This window comes from Perca flavescens, unplaced genomic scaffold (genome assembly GCF_004354835.1).
Source record: "Perca flavescens isolate YP-PL-M2 unplaced genomic scaffold, PFLA_1.0 EPR50_1.1_unplaced_scaf_7, whole genome shotgun sequence".
NCBI classification, from domain to species: domain Eukaryota; kingdom Metazoa; phylum Chordata; class Actinopteri; order Perciformes; family Percidae; genus Perca; species Perca flavescens.
In genome coordinates this window covers 188590-213543 of record NW_021166724.1, presented here as the reverse complement: position 1 = coordinate 213543, position 24954 = coordinate 188590, and the positions used below count along the sequence as shown (strand labels likewise).

Here is a 24954-nt window from a genome sequence, read left to right as displayed (position 1 = left end):
AGTCACAGTTACACACTAAGCTTTTTCATTACGATTCTGCTGTCACTTTTGACTGAAATATTCAAGTTCGAAATTTGGTAAAATGTTGGCATCAAAAATAATCACAAAGCTGAATCTGGCCCAGCCAGAGAAGGATAACCTGACCTCGCCAGATGGATTGCAAAATTTGCTCGGCATATCCATCTGGGACAGATTTCCGTTGGAGAACTTTTTTTGGGAAGGGTTCATCGTACTGGTTATTTGATTGGATGAACCATCTGTCTATGTTGGTGATAGACGGGCCAAATCAACCAATCAAATCCGAAGCGTGTGAAAATACAACCAAAGCCCGCCCCTGCTGCTGCAGGCAAAGCATAGCTCATAAGCTCAGCATGCAAGCAACATGTCGGTAAAGGATATTTGCCATTTGTTAACGAAATTTAGGAATAAAAGGCACCATTTCAGGTTCCCGGACCATATTCCAAAAGAAGGATCCAAGAGAAGAAAAGGTTAGCCTTGGCTAACAGAATTAGGGCTACCGCTGGCTGATAATACTGGTTAGCTGATTGGATAAACCATCGGTCTATCACCACCTAACCCACCTCAAAACCAACGTTGATTGGCCTTAGCTTTTTCATTACGATTCTGCTGTTCTCTGCCTCAAGATTCCAGACTGATCTTGGTTTAAAACTGGAACTCGCGACATCAGGACGGAATCTGGCAGTGGAGCCAGAGAAAGGAGCCCATGCCAAACAAACTACTTGACCATTGCCTTTCAAGTCAGTGACAGATCTGAGCCGCATTTCCTTGATTGAAAATTGCTGAAAGACTGTTTTATGTGGCTCGTTGGTCTAGGGGTATGATTCTCGCTTTGGGTGGGAGAGGTCCCAGGTTCAAATCCCGGACGATCCCTAATGGCAAAATCTGGTTATCCCAAAATCAAAGTTGTCACTAGTGTCAAATCCACCCAGAAGCTAAAGTTTTTGTTCACATTGGAAATTGGTAATGAATGAAAGCCCATAAACTTTTTTGCTAATTTAATCCAAAAACTGAAGACTTTGTTCTCAGCAGTCAATTTGCATTTGACCTATCTGGCCTTTTCTAAGGCCCTGGGATCCCCAAACCCTTCTTGGCCAAACAAACTACTTGACCATTGGAAACTTTCAAGTCAGTTACCTGGAATCCCCTAATCCTTCTTGCAATTAGATAAGTAACCTGCTGCTGAGAATAGTGTAGGAAATGGTCCTTGTGATGGAATCCATTATTTTGACATCTTTTCTAAAGTCATCGGGTTCTTACCAAATCCTTCATTTAAAGTCCACAAAATGGGAAGAGCCCTTCATCCAATCTGGTTATCACAAAATTTTAAGTTGTCACTAGTGTCAAGTCCACCCAGATGGTGGAAACTAGGGTTTTTTGTTCACGCACAAAGTAGAGAATTGGTAATAAGCAATGAAGCCAATAAACCTTTTTCTAATTTAATCCAAAAACTGAAGACTTTGTTCTCAGCAGTCAATTTGCATTTGAACCTATCTGGCCTTGGAAGGCCCTGGAATCCCCCCAACCCTTACCAAATCCTTCATTCACAGTTAGACACTTAGCTTTTTCATTACGATTCTGCTGTCACTTTTGACTGATATATTCAAGTTCAAAATTTGGTAAAATGTTGGCATCAAAAATAATTACAAAGCTGAATCTGGCAGTGGAGCCAGAGAAAGAGCCCATGCCAAACAAACTACTTGACCATTGCCATTCAAGTCAGTGACAGATTGGAGCCGCATTTCTTAGATAGAAAATTGCTAAATCTGTGTTTTACGTGGCTCGTTGGTCAGGGGTATGATTCTCGCTTCACCTGGTTATCACAAAATTTGAAGTTGTCACTAGTGTCAAGTCCACCCAGATGGTGGAAACTAGGGTTTTTTGTTCAAGCACAAAGTAGAGAATTGGTAACATCTTTTCTAAAGTCATCGGGTTCTTACCAAATCCTTCATCTAAAGTCCACATTAGAATTAAGTTCATCCAGATGGTGGAAACTACGATATTTGCTCTCAGAGGTCAATTTGCGTCGCAGGATATGGCTCTCGTTTGTCGTTGGTCTAGGGGTGTGATTCTCGCTATAATGCTTATATGAGTTGATGAAGTCACAGTTACACACTAATCTTTTTCATTACGATTCTGCTGTCACTTTTGACTGAAATATTCAAGTTCGAAATTTGGTAAAATGTTGGCATCAAAAGTAATCACAAAGCTAAAACTGCCCAAAAGGTCAAAATCTGGTTATCACAAAATTTGAAGTTGTCACTAGTGTCAAGTCCACCCAGATGGTGGAAACTAGGGTTTTTTGTTCACGCACAAAGTAGAGAATTGGTAACATCTTTTCTAAAGTCATCGGGTTCTTACCAAATCCTTCATCTAAAGTCCACATTAGAATTAAGTTCATCCAGATGGTGGAAACTACGCATATTTGCTCTCAGAGGTCAATTTGCGTCGCAGGATATGGATCTCGTTTGTCGTTGGTCTAGGGGTGTGATTCTCGCTATCATGCTTATATGAGTTGATGAAGTCACAGTTACACACTAATCTTTTTCATTACGATTCTGCTGTCACTTTTGACTGAAATATTCAAGTTCGAAATTTGGTAAAATGTTGGCATCAAAAGTAATCACAACGCTGAAACTGCCCTAAGGGCAAAATCTGGTTATCACAAAATTTGAAGTTGTCACTACTGTCAAGTCCACCCAGATGGTGGAAACTAGGGTTTTTTGTTCACGCACAAAGTAGAGAATTGGTAATAAGCAATGAAGCCAATAAACCATTTTCTAATTTAATCCAAAAACTGAAGACTTTGTTCTCAGCAGTCAATTTGCATTTGAACCTATCTGGCCTTGGTAGGCCCTGGGATCCCCTAACCCTTCTTGCAATTAAGATGAAATGCCAGGTAAGTACCGGGCAGCTGAGAATAGTGTAGGGAAATGGTCCTTGTGCTGGAATCCATTATTTTGACATCTTTTCTAAAGTCATCGGGTTCTTACCAAATCCTTCATTCACAGTTACACACTTAGCTTTTTCATTACGATTCTGCTGTCACTTTTGACTGAAATATTCAAGTTCGAAATTTGGTAAAATGTTGGCATCAAAAAATAATCACAAAGCTGAATCTGGCAGTGGAGCCAGAGAAAGAGCCCATGCAAAACAAACTACTTGACCATTGCCTTTCAAGTCAGTGACCGATCTGAGCCGCATTTCCTTGATTGAAAATTGCTAAAATACTGTTTTATGTGGCTCGTTGGTCTAGGGGTATGATTCTCGCTTTGGGTGCGAGAGGTCCCGGGTTCAAATCCCGGACGAGCCCTAATGGCAAAATCTGCTTATCAACAAATTCCTAATTTAAAGTTCACATTGGTAATAGGCAATGAAGCCCATAAACTTTTCTCTAATTTAATCCAAAAACTGAAGACTTTGTTCTCAGCAGTCAATTTGCATTTGAACCTCTCTGGCTTTGGAAGGCCCTGGAATCCCCTAACCCTTCTTGCAATTAACATGAAATGCCAGATAAGTAACCTGCAGCAGAGAATAGTGTAGGAAATGGTCCTTGTGCTGAAATCCATTATTTTGACATCTTTTCTAAAGTCATCGGGTTCTTACCAAATCCTTCATTTAAAGTCCACATTAGAATTAAGTTCATCCAGATGGTGGAAACTACGGTGGAATATTTGCTCTCAGAGGTCAATTTGCGTCGCAGGATATGGCTCTTGTTTGTCGTTGGTCTAGGGGTGTGATTCTCGCTATCATGCTTAAATGAGTTGATGAAGTCACAGTTACACACTAATCTTTTTCATTACGATTCTGCTGTCACTTTTGACTGAAATATTCAAGTTCGAAATTTGGTAAAATGTTGGCATCAAAAGTAATCACAACGCTGAAACTGCCCAAAAGGTCAAAATCTGGTTATCACAAAATTTGAAGTTGTCACTAGTGTCAAGTCCACCCAGATGGTGGAAACTAGGGTTTTTTGTTCACGCACAAAGTAGAGAATTGGTAATAAGCAATGAAGCCAATAAACCTTTTTCTAATTTAATCCAAAAACTGAAGACTTTGTTCTCAGCAGTCAATTTGCATTTGAACCTATCTGGCCTTGGAAGGCCCTGGAATCCCCCTAACCCTTACCAAATCCTTCATTCACAGTTAGACACTTAGCTTTTTCATTACGATTCTGCTGTCACTTTTGACTGATATATTCAAGTTCAAAATTTGGTAAAATGTTGGCATCAAAAATAATTACAAAGCTGAATCTGGCAGTGGAGCCAGAGAAAGAGCCCATGCCAAACAAACTACTTGACCATTGCCATTCAAGTCAGTGACAGATTGGAGCCGCATTTCTTAGATAGAAAATTGCTAAATCTGTGTTTTACGTGGCTCGTTGGTCAGGGGTATGATTCTCGCTTCACCTGGTTATCACAAAATTTGAAGTTGTCACTAGTGTCAAGTCCACCCAGATGGTGGAAACTAGGGTTTTTTGTTCACGCACAAAGTAGAGAATTGGTAACATCTTTTCTAAAGTCATCGGGTTCTTACCAAATCCTTCATCTAAAGTCCACATTAGAATTAAGTTCATCCAGATGGTGGAAACTACGCATATTTGCTCTCAGAGGTCAATTTGCGTCGCAGGATATGGCTCTCGTTTGTCGTTGGTCTAGGGGTGTGATTCTCGCTATAATGCTTATATGAGTTGATGAAGTCACAGTTACACACTAATCTTTTTCATTACGATTCTGCTGTCACTTTTGACTGAAATATTCAAGTTCGAAATTTGGTAAAATGTTGGCATCAAAAGTAATCACAAAGCTAAAACTGCCCAAAAGGTCAAAATCTGGTTATCACAAAATTTGAAGTTGTCACTAGTGTCAAGTCCACCCAGATGGTGGAAACTAGGGTTTTTTGTTCACGCACAAAGTAGAGAATTGGTAACATCTTTTCTAAAGTCATCGGGTTCTTACCAAATCCTTCATCTAAAGTCCACATTAGAATTAAGTTCATCCAGATGGTGGAAACTACGCATATTTGCTCTCAGAGGTCAATTTGCGTCGCAGGATATGGATCTCGTTTGTCGTTGGTCTAGGGGTGTGATTCTCGCTATCATGCTTATATGAGTTGATTAAGTCACAGTTACACACTAATCTTTTTCATCACGATTCTGCTGTCACTTTTGACTGAAATATTCAAGTTCGAAATTTGGTAAAATGTTGGCATCAAAAGTAATCACAACGCTGAAACTGCCCTAAGGGCAAAATCTGGTTATCACAAAATTTGAAGTTGTCACTACTGTCAAGTCCACCCAGATGGTGGAAACTAGGGTTTTTTGTTCACGCACAAAGTAGAGAATTGGTAATAAGCAATGAAGCCAATAAACCTTTTTCTAATTTAATCCAAAAACTGAAGACTTTGTTCTCAGCAGTCAATTTGCATTTGAACCTATCTGGCCTTGGTAGGCCCTGGGATCCCCTAACCCTTCTTGCAATTAAGATGAAATGCCAGGTAAGTACCGGGCAGCTGAGAATAGTGTAGGGAAATGGTCCTTGTGCTGGAATCCATTATTTTGACATCTTTTCTAAAGTCATCGGGTTCTTACCAAATCCTTCATTCACAGTTACACACTTAGCTTTTTCATTACGATTCTGCTGTCACTTTTGACTGAAATATTCAAGTTCAAAATTTGGTAAAATGTTGGCATCAAAAATAATTACAAAGCTGAATCTGGCAGTGGAGCCAGAGAAAGAGCCCATGCCAAACAAACTACTTGACCATTGCCATTCAAGTCAGTGACAGATTGGAGCCGCATTTCTTAGATAGAAAATTGCTAAATCTGTGTTTTACGTGGGCTCGTTGGTCAGGGGGTGATTCTCGATTCACCTGGTTATCACAAAATTTGAAGTTGTCACTAGTGTCAAATCCACCCAGATGGTGGTAGCTAGGCTTTTTGTTCAAGCAAAACATCTTTTCTAAAGTCATCGGGTTCTTACCAAATCCTTCATCTAAAGTCCACATTAGAATTAAGTTCATCCAGATGGTGGAAACTACGATATTTGCTCTCAGAGGTCAATTTGCGTCCGCAGGATATGGCTCTCGTTTGTCGTTGGTCTAGGGGTGTGATTCTCGCTATAATGCTTATATGAGTTGATGAAGTCACAGTTACACACTAATCTTTTCATTACGATTCTGCTGTCACTTTTGACTGAAATATTCAAGTTCGAAATTTGGTAAAATGTTGGCATCAAAAGTAATCACAAAGCTAAAACTGCCCAAAAGGTCAAAATCTGGTTATCACAAAATTTGAAGTTGTCACTAGTGTCAAGTCCACCCAGATGGTGGAAACTAGGGTTTTTTGTTCACGCACAAAGTAGAGAATTGGTAACATCTTTTCTAAAGTCATCGGGTTTTTACCAAATCCTTCATCTAAAGTCCACATTAGAATTAAGTTCATCCAGATGGTGGAAACTACGCATATTTGCTCTCAGAGGTCAATTTGCGTCTCGTTTGTCGTTGGTCTAGGGGTGTGATTCTCGCTATCATGCTTATATGAGTTGATGAAGTCACAGTTACACACTAATCTTTTTCATTACGATTCTGCTGTCACTTTTGACTGAAATATTCAAGTTCAAATTTGGTAAAATGTTGGCATCAAAAGTAATCACAAAGCTGAAAACCCAAAAGGGCAAAATCTGGTTATCACAAAATTTGAAGTTGTCACTAGTGTCAAGTCCACCCAGATGGTGGAAACTAGGGTTTTTGTCACGCACAAAGTAGAAAATTGGTAATAAGCAATGAAGCCAATAAACCTTTTTCTAATTTAATCCAAAAACTGAAGACTTTGTTCTCAGCAGTCAATTTGCATTTGAACCTATCTGGCCTTGGTGGCCCTGGGATCCCTAACCCTTCAAATTAAAGATAAGTAACCTGGCAGCTGAGAATAGGGTTTTGGTCCTTGTGCTGGAATCCATTATTTTGACATCTTTTCTAAAGTCATCGGGTTCTTACCAAATCCTTCATTTAAAGTCCACATTAGAATTAAGTTCATCCAGATGGTGGAAACTACGATATTTGCTTGCTCAGAGGTCAATTTGCGTCGCAGGATATGGGCTCTCGTTTGTCGTTGGTCTAGGGGTGTGATTCAGAGCTATATCATGCTTATATGAGTTGATGAAGTCACAGTTACACACTAATCTTTTTCATTACGATTCTGCTGTCACTTTTGACTGAAATATTCAAGTTCGAAATTTGGTAAAATGTTGGCATCAAAAGTAATCACAACGCTGAAACTGCCCTAAGGGCAAAATCTGGTTATCACAAAATTTGAAGTTGTCACTAGTGTCAAGTCCACCCAGATGGTGGAAACTAGGGTTTTTTGTTCACGCACAAAGTAGAGAATTGGTAATAAGCAATGAAGCCAATAAACCTTTTTCTAATTTAATCCAAAAACTGAAGACTTTGTTCTCAGCAGTCAATTTGCATTTGAACCTATCTGGCCTTGGTAGGCCCTGGGATCCCCTAACCCTTCTTGCAATTAAGATGAAATGCCAGGTAAGTACCGGGCAGCTGAGAATAGTGTAGGGAAATGGTCCTTGTGCTGGAATCCATTATTTTGACATCTTTTCTAAAGTCATCGGGTTCTTACCAAATCCTTCATTCACAGTTACACACTTAGCTTTTTCATTACGATTCTGCTGTCACTTTTGACTGAAATATTCAAGTTCGAAATTTGGTAAAATGTTGGCATCAAAAATAATCACAAAGCTGAATCTGGCAGTGGAGCCAGAGAAAGAGCCCATGCAAAACAAACTACTTGACCATTGCCTTTCAAGTCAGTGACCGATCTGAGCCGCATTTCCTTGATTGAAAATTGCTAAAATACTGTTTTATGTGGCTCGTTGGTCTAGGGGTATGATTCTCGCTTTGGGTGCGAGAGGTCCCGGGTTCAAATCCCGGACACTAGCCCTTTTCTGCTTATCAACAAGTTCCTAATTTAAAGTTCACATTGGTAATAGGCAATGAAGCCCATAAACTTTTTCTAATTTAATCCAAAAACTGAAGACTTTGTTCTCAGCAGTCAATTTGCATTTGAACCTATCTGGCCTTGGAAGGCCCTGGAATCCCCCTAACCCTTACCAAATCCTTCATTCACAGTTAGACACTTAGCTTTTTCATTACGATTCTGCTGTCACTTTTGACTGATATATTCAAGTTCAAAATTTGGTAAAATGTTGGCATCAAAAATAATTACAAAGCTGAATCTGGCAGTGGAGCCAGAGAAAGAGCCCATGCCAAACAAACTACTTGATCATTGCCATTCAAGTCAGTGACAGATTGGAGCCGCATTTCTTAGATAGAAAATTGCTAAATCTGTGTTTTAAAATGTGGCTCGTTGGTCAGGGGTATGATTCTCGCTTCACCTGGTTATCACAAAATTTGAAGTTGTCACTAGTGTCAAATCCACCCAGATGGTGGTAGCTAGGCTTTTTTGTTCAAGCACAAAGTAGAGAATTGGTAACATCTTTTCTAAAGTCATCGGGTTCTTACCAAATCCTTCATCTAAAGTCCACATTAGAATTAAGTTCATCCAGATGGTGGAAACTACGATATTTGCTCTCAGAGGTCAATTTGCGTCGTCGCCAGGATATGGCTCTCGTTTGTCGTTGGTCTAGGGGTGTGATTCTCGCTATAATGCTTATATGAGTTGATGAAGTCACAGTTACACACTAATCTTTTTCATTACGATTCTGCTGTCACTTTTGACTGAAATATTCAAGTTCGAAATTTGGTAAAATGTTGGCATCAAAAGTAATCACAAAGCTAAAACTGCCCAAAAGGTCAAAATCTGGTTATCACAAAATTTGAAGTTGTCACTAGTGTCAAGTCCACCCAGATGGTGGAAACTAGGGTTTTTTGTTCACGCACAAAGTAGAGAATTGGTAACATCTTTTCTAAAGTCATCGGGTTCTTACCAAATCCTTCATCTAAAGTCCACATTAGAATTAAGTTCATCCAGATGGTGGAAACTACGATATTTGCTCTCAGAGGTCAATTTGCGTCGCAGGATATGGATCTCGTTTGTCGTTGGTCTAGGGGTGTGATTCTCGCTATCATGCTTATATGAGTTGATTAAGTCACAGTTACACACTAATCTTTTTCATCACGATTCTGCTGTCACTTTTGACTGAAATATTCAAGTTCGAAATTTGGTAAAATGTTGGCATCAAAAGTAATCACAACGCTGAAACTGCCCTAAGGGCAAAATCTGGTTATCACAAAATTTGAAGTTGTCACTATTGTCAAGTCCACCCAGATGGTGGAAACTAGGGTTTTTTGTTCACGCACAAAGTAGAGAATTGGTAATAAGCAATGAAGCCAATAAACCATTTTCTAATTTAATCCAAAAACTGAAGACTTTGTTCTCAGCAGTCAATTTGCATTTGAACCTATCTGGCCTTGGTAGGCCCTGGGATCCCCTAACCCTTCTTGCAATTAAGATGAAATGCCAGGTAAGTACCGGGCAGCTGAGAATAGTGTAGGGAAATGGTCCTTGTGCTGGAATCCATTATTTTGACATCTTTTCTAAAGTCATCGGGTTCTTACCAAATCCTTCATTCACAGTTACACACTTAGCTTTTTCATTACGATTCTGCTGTCACTTTTGACTGAAATATTCAAGTTCGAAATTTGGTAAAATGTTGGCATCAAAAATAATCACAAAGCTGAATCTGGCAGTGGAGCCAGAGAAAGAGCCCATGCAAAACAAACTACTTGACCATTGCCTTTCAAGTCAGTGACCGATCTGAGCCGCATTTCCTTGATTGAAAATTGCTAAAATACTGTTTTATGTGGCTCGTTGGTCTAGGGGTATGATTCTCGCTTTGGGTGCGAGAGGTCCCGGTTCAAATCCCGGACGAGCCCTAATGGCAAAATCTGCTTATCAACAAATTCCTAATTTAAAGTTCACATTGGTAATAGGCAATGAAGCCCATAAACTTTTTCTAATTTAATCCAAAAACTGAAGACTTTGTTCTCAGCAGTCAATTTGCATTTGAACCTATCTGGCTTTGGAAGGCCCTGGAATCCCCTAACCCTTCTTGCAATTAACATGAAATGCCAGATAAGTAACCTGCAGCAGAGAATAGTGTAGGGAAATGGTCCTTGTGCTGAAATCCATTATTTTGACATCTTTTCTAAAGTCATCGGGTTCTTACCAAATCCTTCATTTAAAGTCCACATTAGAATTAAGTTCATCCAGATGGTGGAAACTACGCATATTTGCTCTCAGAGGTCAATTTGCGTCGCAGGATATGGCTCTTGTTTGTCGTTGGTCTAGGGGTGTGATTCTCGCTATCATGCTTAAATGAGTTGATGAAGTCACAGTTACACACTAATCTTTTTCATTACGATTCTGCTGTCACTTTTGACTGAAATATTCAAGTTCGAAATTTGGTAAAATGTTGGCATCAAAAGTAATCACAACGCTGAAACTGCCCTAAGGGCAAAATCTGGTTATCACAAAATTTGAAGTTGTCACTAGTGTCAAGTCCACCCAGATGGTGGAAACTAGGGTTTTTTGTTCACGCACAAAGTAGAGAATTGGTAATAAGCAATGAAGCCAATAAACCTTTTTCTAATTTAATCCAAAACTGAAGACTTTGTTCTCAGCAGTCAATTTGCATTTGAACCTATCTGGCCTTGGAAGGCCCTGGAATCCCCCTAACCCTTACCAAATCCTTCATTCACAGTTAGACACTTAGCTTTTTCATTACGATTCTGCTGTCACTTTTGACTGATATATTCAAGTTCAAAATTTGGTAAAATGTTGGCATCAAAAATAATTACAAAGCTGAATCTGGCAGTGGAGCCAGAGAAAGAGCCCATGCCAAACAAACTACTTGACCATTGCCATTCAAGTCAGTGACAGATTGGAGCCGCATTTCTTAGATAGAAAATTGCTAAATCTGTGTTTTACGTGGCTCGTTGGTCAGGGGTATGATTCTCGCTTCACCTGGTTATCACAAAATTTGAAGTTGTCACTAGTGTCAAGTCCACCCAGATGGTGGAAACTAGGGTTTTTTGTTCACGCACAAAGTAGAGAATTGGTAACATCTTTTCTAAAGTCATCGGGTTCTTACCAAATCCTTCATCTAAAGTCCACATTAGAATTAAGTTCATCCAGATGGTGGAAACTACGATATTTGCTCTCAGAGGTCAATTTGCGTCAGCAGGATATGGCTCTCGTTTGTCGTTGGTCTAGGGGTGTGATTCTCGCTATAATGCTTATATGAGTTGATGAAGTCACAGTTACACACTAATCTTTTTCATTACGATTCTGCTGTCACTTTTGACTGAAATATTCAAGTTCGAAATTTGGTAAAATGTTGGCATCAAAAGTAATCACAAAGCTAAAACTGCCCAAAAGGTCAAAATCTGGTTATCACAAAATTTGAAGTTGTCACTAGTGTCAAGTCCACCCAGATGGTGGAAACTAGGGTTTTTTGTTCACGCACAAAGTAGAGAATTGGTAACATCTTTTCTAAAGTCATCGGGTTCTTACCAAATCCTTCATCTAAAGTCCACATTAGAATTAAGTTCATCCAGATGGTGGAAACTACGATATTTGCTCTCAGAGGTCAATTTGCGTCGCAGGATATGGATCTCGTTTGTCGTTGGTCTAGGGGTGTGATTCTCGCTATCATGCTTATATGAGTTGATGAAGTCACAGTTACACACTAATCTTTTTTTCATTACGATTCTGCTGTCACTTTTGACTGAAATATTCAAGTTCGAAATTTGGTAAAATGTTGGCATCAAAAGTAATCACAAACGCTGAAACTGCCCTAAGGGCAAAATCTGGTTATCACAAAATTTGAAGTTGTCACTACTGTCAAGTCCACCCAGATGGTGGAAACTAGGGTTTTTTGTTCACGCACAAAGTAGAGAATTGGTAATAAGCAATGAAGCCAATAAACCATTTTCTAATTTAATCCAAAAACTGAAGACTTTGTTCTCAGCAGTCAATTTGCATTTGAACCTATCTGGCCTTGGTAGGCCCTGGGATCCCCTAACCCTTCTTGCAATTAAGATGAAATGCCAGGTAAGTACCGGGCAGCTGAGAATAGTGTAGGGAAATGGTCCTTGCTGGAATCCATTATTTTGACATCTTTTCTAAAGTCATCGGGTTCTTACCAAATCCTTCATTCACAGTTACACACTTAGCTTTTTCATTACGATTCTGCTGTCACTTTTGACTGAAATATTCAAGTTCGAAATTTGGTAAAATGTTGGCATCAAAAATAATCACAAAGCTGAATCTGGCAGTGGAGCCAGAGAAAGAGCCCATGCAAAACAAACTACTTGACCATTGCCTTTCAAGTCAGTGACCGATCTGAGCCGCATTTCCTTGATTGAAAATTGCTAAAATACTGTTTTATGTGGCTCGTTGGTCTAGGGGTATGATTCTCGCTTTGGGTGCGAGAGGTCCCGGGTTCAAATCCCGGACGAGCCCTAATGGCAAAATCTGCTTATCAACAAATTCCTAATTTAAAGTTCACATTGGTAATAGGCAATGAAGCCCATAAACTTTTTCTAATTTAATCCAAAAACTGAAGACTTTGTTCTCAGCAGTCAATTTGCATTTGAACCTATCTGGCTTTGGAAGGCCCTGGAATCCCCTAACCCTTCTTGCAATTAACATGAAATGCCAGATAAGTAACCTGCAGCAGAGAATAGTGTAGGGAAATGGTCCTTGTGCTGAAATCCATTATTTTGACATCTTTTCTAAAGTCATCGGGTTCTTACCAAATCCTTCATTTAAAGTCCACATTAGAATTAAGTTCATCCAGATGGTGGAAACTACGATATTTGCTCTCAGAGGTCAATTTTGCGTCGCAGGATATGGCTCTTGTTTGTCGTTGGTCTAGGGGTGTGATTCTCGCTATCATGCTTAAATGAGTTGATGAAGTCACAGTTACACACTAATCTTTTTCATTACGATTCTGCTGTCACTTTTGACTGAAATATTCAAGTTCGAAATTTGGTAAAATGTTGGCATCAAAAGTAATCACAAAGCTAAAACTGCCCAAAAGGTCAAAATCTGGTTATCACAAAATTTGAAGTTGTCACTAGTGTCAAGTCCACCCAGATGGTGGAAACTAGGGTTTTTTGTTCACGCACAAAGTAGAGAATTGGTAATAAGCAATGAAGCCAATAAACCTTTTTCTAATTTAATCCAAAAACTGAAGACTTTGTTCTCAGCAGTCAATTTGCATTTGAACCTATCTGGCCTTGGAAGGCCCTGGAATCCCCCTAACCCTTACCAAATCCTTCATTCACAGTTAGACACTTAGCTTTTTCATTACGATTCTGCTGTCACTTTTGACTGATATATTCAAGTTCAAAATTTGGTAAAATGTTGGCATCAAAAATAATTACAAAGCTGAATCTGGCAGTGGAGCCAGAAAAGAGCCCATGCCAAACAAACTACTTGACCATTGCCATTCAAGTCAGTGACAGATTGGAGCCGCATTTCTTAGATAGAAAATTGCTAAATCTGTGTTTTACGTGGCTCGTTGGTCAGGGGTATGATTCTCGCTTCACCTGGTTATCACAAAATTTGAAGTTGTCACTAGTGTCAAGTCCACCCAGATGGTGGAAACTAGGGTTTTTGTTCAAGCACAAAAAGTAGAGAATTGGTAACATCTTTTCTAAAGTCATCGGGTTCTTACCAAATCCTTCATCTAAAGTCCACATTAGAATTAAGTTCATCCAGATGGTGGAAACTACGCATATTTGCTCTCAGAGGTCAATTTGCGTCGCAGGATATGGATCTCGTTTGTCGTTGGTCTAGGGGTGTGATTCTCGCTATCATGCTTATATGAGTTGATGAAGTCACAGTTACACACTAATCTTTTTCATTACGATTCTGCTGTCACTTTTGACTGAAATATTCAAGTTCGAAATTTGGTAAAATGTTGGCATCAAAAGTAATCACAAAGCTAAAACTGCCCAAAAGGTCAAAATCTGGTTATCACAAAATTTGAAGTTGTCACTAGTGTCAAGTCCACCCAGATGGTGGAAACTAGGGTTTTTTGTTCACGCACAAAGTAGAGAATTGGTAATAAGCAATGAAGCCAATAAACCTTTTTCTAATTTAATCCAAAAACTGAAGACTTTGTTCTCAGCAGTCAATTTGCATTTGAACCTATCTGGCCTTGGAAGGCCCTGGAATCCCCCTAACCCTTACCAAATCCTTCATTCACAGTTAGACACTTAGCTTTTTCATTACGATTCTGCTGTCACTTTTGACTGATATATTCAAGTTCAAAATTTGGTAAAATGTTGGCATCAAAAATAATTACAAAGCTGAATCTGGCAGTGGAGCCAGAGAAAGAGCCCATGCCAAACAAACTACTTGATCATTGCCATTCAAGTCAGTGACAGATTGGAGCCGCATTTATTCAAGTAGAAAATTGCTAAAAATCTGTGTTTTAAAATAATGGCTCGTTGGTCAGGGGGTATGATTCTCGCTTCACCTGGTTATCACAAAATTTGAAGTTGTCACTAGTGTCAAATCCACCCAGATGGTGGTAGCTAGGGTTTTTTGTTCAAGCACAAAGTAGAGAATTGGTAACATCTTTTCTAAAGTCATCGGGTTCTTACCAAATCCTTCATCTAAAGTCCACATTAGAATTAAGTTCATCCAGATGGTGGAAACTACACATATTTGCTCTCAGAGGTCAATTTGCGTCGCAGGATATGGCTCTCGTTTGTCGTTGGTCTAGGGGTGTGATTCTCGCTATAATGCTTATATGAGTTGATGAAGTCACAGTTACACACTAATCTTTTTCATTACGATTCTGCTGTCACTTTTGACTGAAATATTCAAGTTCGAAATTTGGTAAAATGTTGGCATCAAAAGTAATCACAAAGCTAAAACTGCCCAAAAGGTCAAAATCTGGTTATCACAAAATTTGAAGTTGTCACTAGTGTCAAGTCCACCCAGATGGTGGAAACTAGGGTTTTTTGTTCACGCACAAAGTAGAGAATTGGTAACATCTTTTCTAAAGTCATCGGGTTCTTACCAAATCCTTCATCTAAAGTCCACATTAGAATTAAGTTCATCCAGATGGTGGAAACTACGATATTTGCTCTCTCAGAGTCAATTTGCATTTGCGTCAGGATATATGGATCTCGTTTGTCGTTGGTCTAGGGGTGTGATTCTCGCTATCATGCTTATATGAGTTGATTAAGTCACAGTTACACACTAATCTTTTTCATCACGATTCTGCTGTCACTTTTGACTGAAATATTCAAGTTCGAAATTTGGTAAAATGTTGGCATCAAAAGTAATCACAACGCTGAAACTGCCCTAAGGGCAAAATCTGGTTATCACAAAATTTGAAGTTGTCACTACTGTCAAGTCCACCCAGATGGTGGAAACTAGGGTTTTTTGTTCACGCACAAAGTAGAGAATGGTAATAAGCAATGAAGCCAATAAACCATTTTCTAATTTAATCCAAAAACTGAAGACTTTGTTCTCAGCAGTCAATTTGCATTTGAACCTATCTGGCCTTGGTAGGCCCTGGGATCCCCTAACCCTTCTTGCAATTAAGATGAAATGCCAGGTAAGTACCGGGCAGCTGAGAATAGTGTAGGGAAATGGTCCTTGTGCTGGAATCCATTATTTTGACATCTTTTCTAAAGTCATCGGGTTCTTACCAAATCCTTCATTCACAGTTACACACTTAGCTTTTTCATTACGATTCTGCTGTCACTTTTGACTGAAATATTCAAGTTCAAAATTTGGTAAAATGTTGGCATCAAAAATAATCACAAAGCTGAATCTGGCAGTGGAGCCAGAGAAAGAGCCCATGCAAAACAAACTACTTGACCATTGCCTTTCAAGTCAGTGACCGATCTGAGCCGCATTTCCTTGATTGAAAATTGCTAAAAGACTGTTTTATGTGGCTCGTTGGTCTAGGGGTATGATTCTCGCTTTGGGTGCGAGAGGTCCCGGGTTCAAATCCCGGACGAGCCCTAATGGCAAAATCTGCTTATCAACAAATTCCTAATTTAAAGTTCACATTGGTAATAGGCAATGAAGCCCATAAACTTTTTCTAATTTAATCCAAAAACTGAAGACTTTGTTCTCAGCAGTCAATTTGCATTTGAACCTATCTGGCCTTGGAAGGCCCTGGAATCCCCTAACCCTTCTTGCAATTAACATGAAATGCCAGATAAGTAACCTGCAGCAGAGAATAGTGTAGGGAAATGGTCCTTGTGCTGAAATCCATTATTTTGACATCTTTTCTAAAGTCATCGGGTTCTTACCAAATCCTTCATTTAAAGTCCACAATAGAATTAAGTTCATCCAGATGGTGGAAACTACGCATATTTGCTCTCAGAGGTCAATTTGCGTCGCAGGATATGGCTCTCGTTTGTCGTTGGTCTAGGGGTGTGATTCTCGCTATAATGCTTATATGAGTTGATGAAGTCACAGTTACACACTAATCTTTTTCATTACGATTCTGCTGTCACTTTTGACTGAAATATTCAAGTTCGAAATTTGGTAAAATGTTGGCATCAAAAGTAATCACAAAGCTAAAACTGCCCAAAAGGTCAAAATCTGGTTATCACAAAATTTGAAGTTGTCACTAGTGTCAAGTCCACCCAGATGGTGGAAACTAGGGTTTTTTGTTCACGCACAAAGTAGAGAATTGGTAATAAGCAATGAAGCCAATAAACCTTTTTCTAATTTAATCCAAAAACTGAAGACTTTGTTCTCAGCAGTCAATTTGCATTTGAACCTATCTGGCCTTGGAAGGCCCTGGAATCCCCCTAACCCTTACCAAATCCTTCATTCTTAAAGTTGGTCTAGGATTCTGATTCACTTAATATTTCAAGTTCAAATTTGGTAAAATGTTGGCATCAAAAATAATTACAAAGAATTTGGCAGTGGTGCTGTCACTTTTGACTGAAATATTCAAGTTCAAATTTTTGTTGGCATCAAAAGTAATCACAAATGTGATTCATTCAAAATTGGTTATCACAAAATTTGAAGTTGTCAAAGTGTCAAGTCCACCCAGATGGTGGAAACTAGGTTTTTGTTCACAAACAAAGAGAGAATTTTGACTGTAACATCTTTTCTAAAGTCAATCAAATGTTCTTACAAAAAAAAAATCTAATGGAAAAATGATTTTGTTCAGAGGTCAATTTGCAGTGAAATATTGATTGGTTCCAAATTTTGTGATTCTCGCTATAATGCTTATAAATTGATGAAGTCACAGTTAAACTAATCTTTTTCATTTTTCAATTCTGCTGTCAACTGAAATATTCAAGTTCGAAATTTGGTAAAATGTTGGGCAAAAAGTCATCACAAAGCTTAAACTGCCCAAAGGGCAAAATCTTTATCACAAAATTTGAAGTTGTCACTAGTGTCAAGTCCACCCAGATGGTGGAAACTAGGGTTTTTGTTCAAGCACAAAGTAGAGAATTGGTAACATCTTTTCTAAAGTCATTAATTTTCATCAAAAACCAAGACTTTCTTACCAAATCCTTCATCTAAAGTCCAATTAGAATTAAGTTCATCCAGATGGTGGAAACTACATTTGCTCTCAGAGGTCAATTTGAACCATCCAGATGTCTAGGGGTGTGATTCTCGCTATATCATTTATATGAGTTGATGAAGTCACAGTTACACACTAATCTTTTTCATTACGATTCTGCTGTCACTTTTGACTGAAATATTCAAGTTCAAATTTGGTAAAATGTTGGCATCAAAAGTAATCAATCAAAAAAAACTGCCCTAAAGGGCAAAAATCTGGTTATCACAAAATTTGAAGTTGTCACTATTGTCAAGTCCACCCAGATGGTGGAAACTAGGGTTTTTGTTCACGCACAAAGTAGAGAATTGGTAATAAGCAATGAAGCCAATAAACCATTTTCTAATTTAATCCAAAAACTGAAACTTTGTTCTCAGCAGTCAATTTGATTTGAACCAATCAAGGCCTTGAAATTTGAAAAACCCTTCTTGCAATTAAATGAAAAAATTTTTCATGTCCTTGTGATCTCCATTATTTGACATTTTTCTAAAGTCAAATCTGGTTCTGCTTAAATTCAAGTTAATTTTTTCAAATTCATTCTGCTGTCACTTTTGACTGAAATATTCAAGTTCAAATTTTTGCTTCAAATTAATCCAAAAATTAATCTGGCAAGTGGAGCTTGCCCATGCAAAATCAAAACAAACTGAAATTGAAAATCATGGCTTTCATCTAAAGTCATCTAAATTCAATTTGTTGTCACAATCAAATCAAGTCATTAGATGGTGGAAATCAAAAATTTGTTCAAATTAAATTGGTAAAATCTTTTCAGAAGTCATCATCTGAGCCCATCTTAAAATCCTTCATCTAAAGTCCACATTAGAATTAAGTTCATCCAGATGGTGGAAACTAATTTTGCTCTCAGAGGTCAATTTGCGCAGGATATGGATCTTGAATTTGTCGGGTCTAGGGGTGTGATTCTCGCTTTCATCTTTTTAAGTATGAGTTGATTAAGTCACAGTTACACACTAATCTTTTTTCATTACGATTCTGCTGTCACTTTTGACTGAAATATTCAAGTTCGAAATTTGGTTTGTTTGGCATCAAAAGTAATCATTAAAAAAAATGTTGGTCAAAAGTCAAAACAAACTAAAATTTTTCATTGCAAAATCAAGTAATCAAAATTAACTTCCTTTGAAAAAAATCTGGTTATCAAATCTGGTTAAAATTTGAAGTTGTCACTAGTGTCAAGTCCACCCAGATGGTGGAAACTAGGGTTTTTGTTCACGCAAAAGTAGAGAATTGGTGGTAAAAGCAATGAAGCCAATAAACCTTTTTCTAATTTAATCCAAAAACTGAAGACTTTGTTCTCAGCAGTCAATTTGCATTTGAACCTATCTGGCCTTGGAAGGCCCTGGAATCCCCTAACCCTTACCAAATCCTTCATTCACAGTTAGACACTTAGCTTTTTCATTACGATTCTGCTGTCACTTTTGACTGATATATTCAAGTTCAAAATTTGGTAAAATGTTGGCATCAAAAATAATTACAAAGCTGAATCTGGCAGTGGAGCCAGAGAAAGAGCCCATGCCACAAACTACTTGATCATTGCCATTCAAGTCAGTGACAGATTGGAGCCGCATTTCTTAGATAGAAAATTGCTAAATCTGTGTTTTACGTGGCTCGTTGGTCAGGGGTATTCTTCAAATCACAAAATTTGAAGTTGTCACTAGTGTCAAATCCACCCAGATGGTGGTAACTAGGGTTTTTGTTCAAGCACAAAGTAGAGAATTGGTAACATCTTTTCTAAAGTCATCGGGTTCTTACCAAATCCTTCATCTAAAGTCCACATTAGAATTAAGTTCATCCAGATGGTGGAAACTACGATATTTGCTCTCAGAGGTCAATTTGCGTTTGATATGGCTCTCGTTTGTCGTTGGTCTAGGGGTGATTCTCGCTATAATGCTTATATGAGTTGATGAAGTCACAGTTACACACTAATCTTTTTCATTACGATTCTGCTGTCACTTTTGACTGAAATATTCAAGTTCGAAATTTGGTAAAATGTTGGCATCAAAAGTAATATCACAAAGCTAAAACTGCCCAAAAGGTCAAAATCTGGTTATCACAAAATTTGAAGTTGTCACTAGTGTCAAGTCCACCCAGATGGTGGAAACTAGGGTTTTTTGTTCACGCACAAAGTAGAGAATTGGTAACATCTTTTCTAAAGTCATCGGGTTCTTACCAAATCCTTCATCTAAAGTCCACATTAGAATTAAGTTCATCCAGATGGTGGAAACTACGATATTTGCTCTCAGAGGTCAATTTGCGTCGCAGGATATGGATCTCGTTTGTCGTTGGTCTAGGGGTGTGATTCTCGCTATCATGCTTATATGAGTTGATGAAGTCACAGTTACACACTAATCTTTTTCATTACGATTCTGCTGTCACTTTTGACTGAAATATTCAAGTTCGAAATTTGGTAAAATGTTGGCATCAAAAGTAATCACAACGCTGAAACTGCCCTAAGGGCAAAATCTGGTTATCACAAAATTTGAAGTTGTCACTATTGTCAAGTCCACCCAGATGGTGGAAACTAGGGTTTTTTGTTCACGCACAAAGTAGAGAATTGGTAATAAGCAATGAAGCCAATAAACCATTTTCTAATTTAATCCAAAAACTGAAGACTTTGTTCTCAGCAGTCAATTTGCATTTGAACCTATCTGGCCTTGGTAGGCCCTGGGATCCCCCTAACCCTTCTTGCAATTAAGATGAAATGCCAGGTAAGTACCGGGCAGCTGAGAATAGTGTAGGGAAATGGTCCTTGTGCTGGAATCCATTATTTTGACATCTTTTCTAAAGTCATCGGGTTCTTACCAAATCCTTCATTCACAGTTACACACTTAGCTTTTTCATTACGATTCTGCTGTCACTTTTGACTGAAATATTCAAGTTCGAAATTTGGTAAAATGTTGGCATCAAAAATAATCACAAAGCTGAATCTGGCAGTGGAGCCAGAGAAAGAGCCCATGCAAAACAAACTTGACCACCATTGCCTTTCAAGTCAGTGACCGATCTGAGCCGCATTTCCTTGATTGAAAATTGCTAAAAAAATTGCTAAAATACTGTTTTATGTGGCTCGTTGGTCTAGGGGTATGATTCTCGCTTTGGGTGCGAGAGGTCCCGGTTCAAATCCCGGACGAGCCCCTAATGGCAAAATCTGCTTATCAACAAATTCCTAATTTAAAGTTCACATTGGTAATAGGCAATGAAGCCCATAAACTTTTTCTAATTTAATCCAAAAACTGAAGACTTTGTTCTCAGCAGTCAATTTGCATTTGAACCTATCTGGCTTTGGAAGGCCCTGGAATCCCCTAACCCTTCTTGCAATTAACATGAAATGCCAGATAAGTAACCTGTAGCAGAGAATAGTGTAGGGAAATGGTCCTTGTGCTGAAATCCATTATTTTGACATCTTTTCTAAAGTCATCAGGTTCTTACCAAATCCTTCATTTAAAGTCCACATTAGAATTAAGTTCATCCAGATGGTGGAAACTACGCATATTTGCTCTCAGAGGTCAATTTGCGTCGCAGGATATGGCTCGTTTGTCGTTGGTCTAGGGGTGTGATTCTCGCTATCATGCTTAAATGAGTTGATGAAGTCACAGTTACACACTAATCTTTTTCATTACGATTCTGCTGTCACTTTTGACTGAAATATTCAAGTTCGAAATTTGGTAAAATGTTGGCATCAAAAGTAATCACAACGCTGAAACTGCCCTAAGGGCAAAATCTGGTTATCACAAAATTTGAAGTTGTCACTAGTGTCAAGTCCACCCAGATGGTGGAAACTAGGGTTTTTTGTTCACGCACAAAGTAGAGAATTGGTAATAAGCAATGAAGCCAATAAACCTTTTTCTAATTTAATCCAAAAACTGAAGACTTTGTTCTCAGCAGTCAATTTGCATTTGAACCTATCTGGCCTTGGAAGGCCCTGGAATCCCCCCTAACCCTTACCAAATCCTTCATTCACAGTTAGACACTTAGCTTTTTCATTACGATTCTGCTGTCACTTTTGACTGATATATTCAAGTTCAAAATTTGGTAAAATGTTGGCATCAAAAATAATTACAAAGCTGAATCTGGCAGTGGAGCCAGAGAAAGAGCCCATGCCAAACAAACTACTTGACCATTGCCATTCAAGTCAGTGACAGATTGGAGCCGCATTTCTTAGATAGAAAATTGCTAAATCTGTGTTTTACGTGGCTCGTTGGTCAGGGGTATGATTCTCGCTTCACCTGGTTATCACAAAATTTGAAGTTGTCACTAGTGTCAAATCCACCCAGATGGTGGTAGCTAGGCTTTTTTGTTCAAGCACAAAGTAGAGAATTGGTAACATCTTTTCTAAAGTCATCGGGTTCTTACCAAATCCTTCATCTAAAGTCCACATTAGAATTAAGTTCATCCAGATGGTGGAAACTACGATATTTGCTCTCAGAGGTCAATTTGCGTCGCAGGATATGGCTCTCGCTTTGTCGTTGGTCTAGGGGTGTGATTCTCGCTATAATGCTTATATGAGTTGATGAAGTCACAGTTACACACTAATCTTTTCATTACGATTCTGCTGTCACTTTTGACTGAAATATTCAAGTTCGAAATTTGGTAAAATGTTGGCATCAAAAGTAATCACAAAGCTAAAACTGCCCAAAAGGTCAAAATCTGGTTATCACAAAATTTGAAGTTGTCACTAGTGTCAAGTCCACCCAGATGGTGGAAACTAGGGTTTTTTGTTCACGCACAAAGTAGAGAATTGGTAACATCTTTTCTAAAGTCATCGGGTTCTTACCAAATCCTTCATCTAAAGTCCACATTAGAATTAAGTTCATCCAGATGGTGGAAACTACGATATTTGCTCTCAGAGGTCAATTTGCGTCGCAGGATATGGATCTCGTTTGTCGTTGGTCTAGGGGTGTGATTCTCGCTATCATGCTTATATGAGTTGATTAAGTCACAGTTACACACTAATCTTTTTCATCACGATTCTGCTGTCACTTTTGACTGAAATATTCAAGTTCGAAATTTGGTAAAATGTTGGCATCAAAAGTAATCAAACGCTGAAACTGCCCTAAGGGCAAAATCTGGTTATCACAAAATTTGAAGTTGTCACTACTGTCAAGTCCACCCAGATGGTGGAAACTAGGGTTTTTTGTTCACGCACAAAGTAGAGAATTGGTAATAAGCAATGAAGCCAATAAACCATTTTCTAATTTAATCCAAAAACTGAAGACTTTGTTCTCAGCAGTCAATTTGCATTTGAACCTATCTGGCCTTGGTAGGCCCTGGGATCCCCCCTAACCCTTCTTGCAATTAAGATGAAATGCCAGGTAAGTACCGGGCAGCTGAGAATAGTGTAGGGAAATGGTCCTTGTGCTGGAATCCATTATTTTGACATCTTTTCTAAAGTCATCGGGTTCTTACCAAATCCTTCATTCACAGTTACACACTTAGCTTTTTCATTACGATTCTGCTGTCACTTTTTTGACTGAAATATTCAAGTTCAAAATTTGGTAAAATGTTGGCATCAAAAATAATCACAAAGCTGAATCTGGCAGTGGAGCCAGAGAAAGAGCCCATGCAAAACAAACTACTTGACCATTGCCTTTCAAGTCAGTGACCGATCTGAGCCGCATTTCCTTGATTGAAAATTGCTAAAATACTGTTTTATGTGGCTCGTTGGTCTAGGGGTATGATTCTCGCTTTGGGTGCGAGAGGTCCCGGTTCAAATCCCGGACGAGCCCTAATGGCAAAATCTGCTTATCAACAAGTTCCTAATTTAAAGTTCACATTGGTAATAGGCAATGAAGCCCATAAACTTTTCCTAATTTAATCCAAAAACTGAAGACTTTGTTCTCAGCAGTCAATTTGCATTTGAACCTATCTGGCCTTGGAAGGCCCTGGAATCCCCTAACCCTTCTTGCAATTAACATGAAATGCCAGATAAGTAACCTGCAGCAGAGAATAGTGTAGGGAAATGGTCCTTGTGCTGGAATCCATTATTTTGACATCTTTTCTAAAGTCATCGGGTTCTTACCAAATCCTTCATTTAAAGTCCACATTAGAATTAAGTTCATCCAGATGGTGGAAACTACATATTTGCTCTCAGAGGTCAATTTGCGTCGCAGGATATGGCTCTCGTTTGTCGTTGGTCTAGGGGTGTGATTCTCGCTATCATGCTTAAATGAGTTGATGAAGTCACAGTTACACACTAATCTTTTTCATTATTACGATTCTGCTGTCACTTTTGACTGAAATATTCAAGTTCGAAATTTGGTAAAATGTTGGCATCAAAAGTAATCACAACGCTGAAACTGCCCTAAGGGCAAAATCTGGTTATCACAAAATTTGAAGTTGTCACTAGTGTCAAGTCCACCCAGATGGTGGAAACTAGGGTTTTTTGTTCACGCACAAAGTAGAGAATTGGTAATAAGCAATGAAGCCAATAAACCTTTTTCTAATTTAATCCAAAAACTGAAGACTTTGTTCTCAGCAGTCAATTTGCATTTGAACCTATCTGGCCTTGGAAGGCCCTGGAATCCCCCTAACCCTTACCAAATCATTACGATTCTGCTGTCACTTTTGACTGATATATTCAAGTTCAAAATTTGGTAAAATGTTGGCATCAAAAATAATTACAAAGCTGAATCTGGCAGTGGAGCCAGAGAAAGAGCCCATGCCAAACAAACTACTTGACCATTGCCATTCAAGTCAGTGACAGATTGGAGCCGCATTTCTTAGATAGAAAATTGCTAAATCTGTGTTTTACGTGGCTCGTTGGTCTAGGGGTATGATTCTCGCTTCACCTGGTTATCACAAAATTTGAAGTTGTCACTAGTGTCAAGTCAACCCAGATGGTGGAAACTAGGATTTTTTGTTCACGCACAAAGTAGAGAATTGGTAACATCTTTTCTAAAGTCATCGGGTTCTTACCAAATCCTTCATCTAAAGTCCACATTAGAATTAAGTTCATCCAGATGGTGGAAACTACGCATATTTGCTCTCAGAGGTCAATTTGCGTCGCAGGATATGGCTCTCGCTTGTCGTTGTCTAGGGGTGTGATTCTCGCTATAATGCTTATATGAGTTGATGAAGTCACAGTTACACACTAATCTTTTTCATTACGATTCTGCTGTCACTTTTGACTGAAATATTCAAGTTCGAAATTTGGTAAAATGTTGGCATCAAAAGTAATCACAAAGCTAAAACTGCCCAAAAGGTCAAAATCTGGTTATCACAAAATTTGAAGTTGTCACTAGTGTCAAGTCCACCCAGATGGTGGAAACTAGGGTTTTTTGTTCACGCACAAAGTAGAGAATTGGTAACATCTTTTCTAAAGTCATCGGGTTCT

General features: G+C 38.7%; 7 non-coding genes across 7 annotated transcripts; all 7 read left to right on the top strand.

Moving 5' to 3' along the window:
* Positions 1-3259: 3259 nt before the first annotated feature.
* trnap-ugg (transfer RNA proline (anticodon UGG)) lies at positions 3260-3331 on the top strand. Its single transcript has one exon. It is a non-coding gene; the product is annotated as a tRNA-Pro (tRNA).
* A 4567-nt stretch (positions 3332-7898) lies between these two features.
* On the top strand, positions 7899-7972 carry trnap-ugg (transfer RNA proline (anticodon UGG)). The gene has a single exon. It is a non-coding gene; the product is annotated as a tRNA-Pro (tRNA).
* Positions 7973-9856: 1884 nt separating this feature from the next.
* On the top strand, positions 9857-9927 carry trnap-ugg (transfer RNA proline (anticodon UGG)). Its single transcript has one exon. It is a non-coding gene; the product is annotated as a tRNA-Pro (tRNA).
* A 2518-nt stretch (positions 9928-12445) lies between these two features.
* On the top strand, positions 12446-12517 carry trnap-ugg (transfer RNA proline (anticodon UGG)). The gene has a single exon. It is a non-coding gene; the product is annotated as a tRNA-Pro (tRNA).
* Positions 12518-15976: 3459 nt separating this feature from the next.
* trnap-ugg (transfer RNA proline (anticodon UGG)) lies at positions 15977-16048 on the top strand. Its single transcript has one exon. It is a non-coding gene; the product is annotated as a tRNA-Pro (tRNA).
* Positions 16049-20685: 4637 nt separating this feature from the next.
* trnap-ugg (transfer RNA proline (anticodon UGG)) lies at positions 20686-20756 on the top strand. Its single transcript has one exon. It is a non-coding gene; the product is annotated as a tRNA-Pro (tRNA).
* Positions 20757-23276: 2520 nt separating this feature from the next.
* trnap-ugg (transfer RNA proline (anticodon UGG)) lies at positions 23277-23347 on the top strand. The gene has a single exon. It is a non-coding gene; the product is annotated as a tRNA-Pro (tRNA).
* The last annotated feature ends 1607 nt before the right edge of the window (positions 23348-24954 follow it).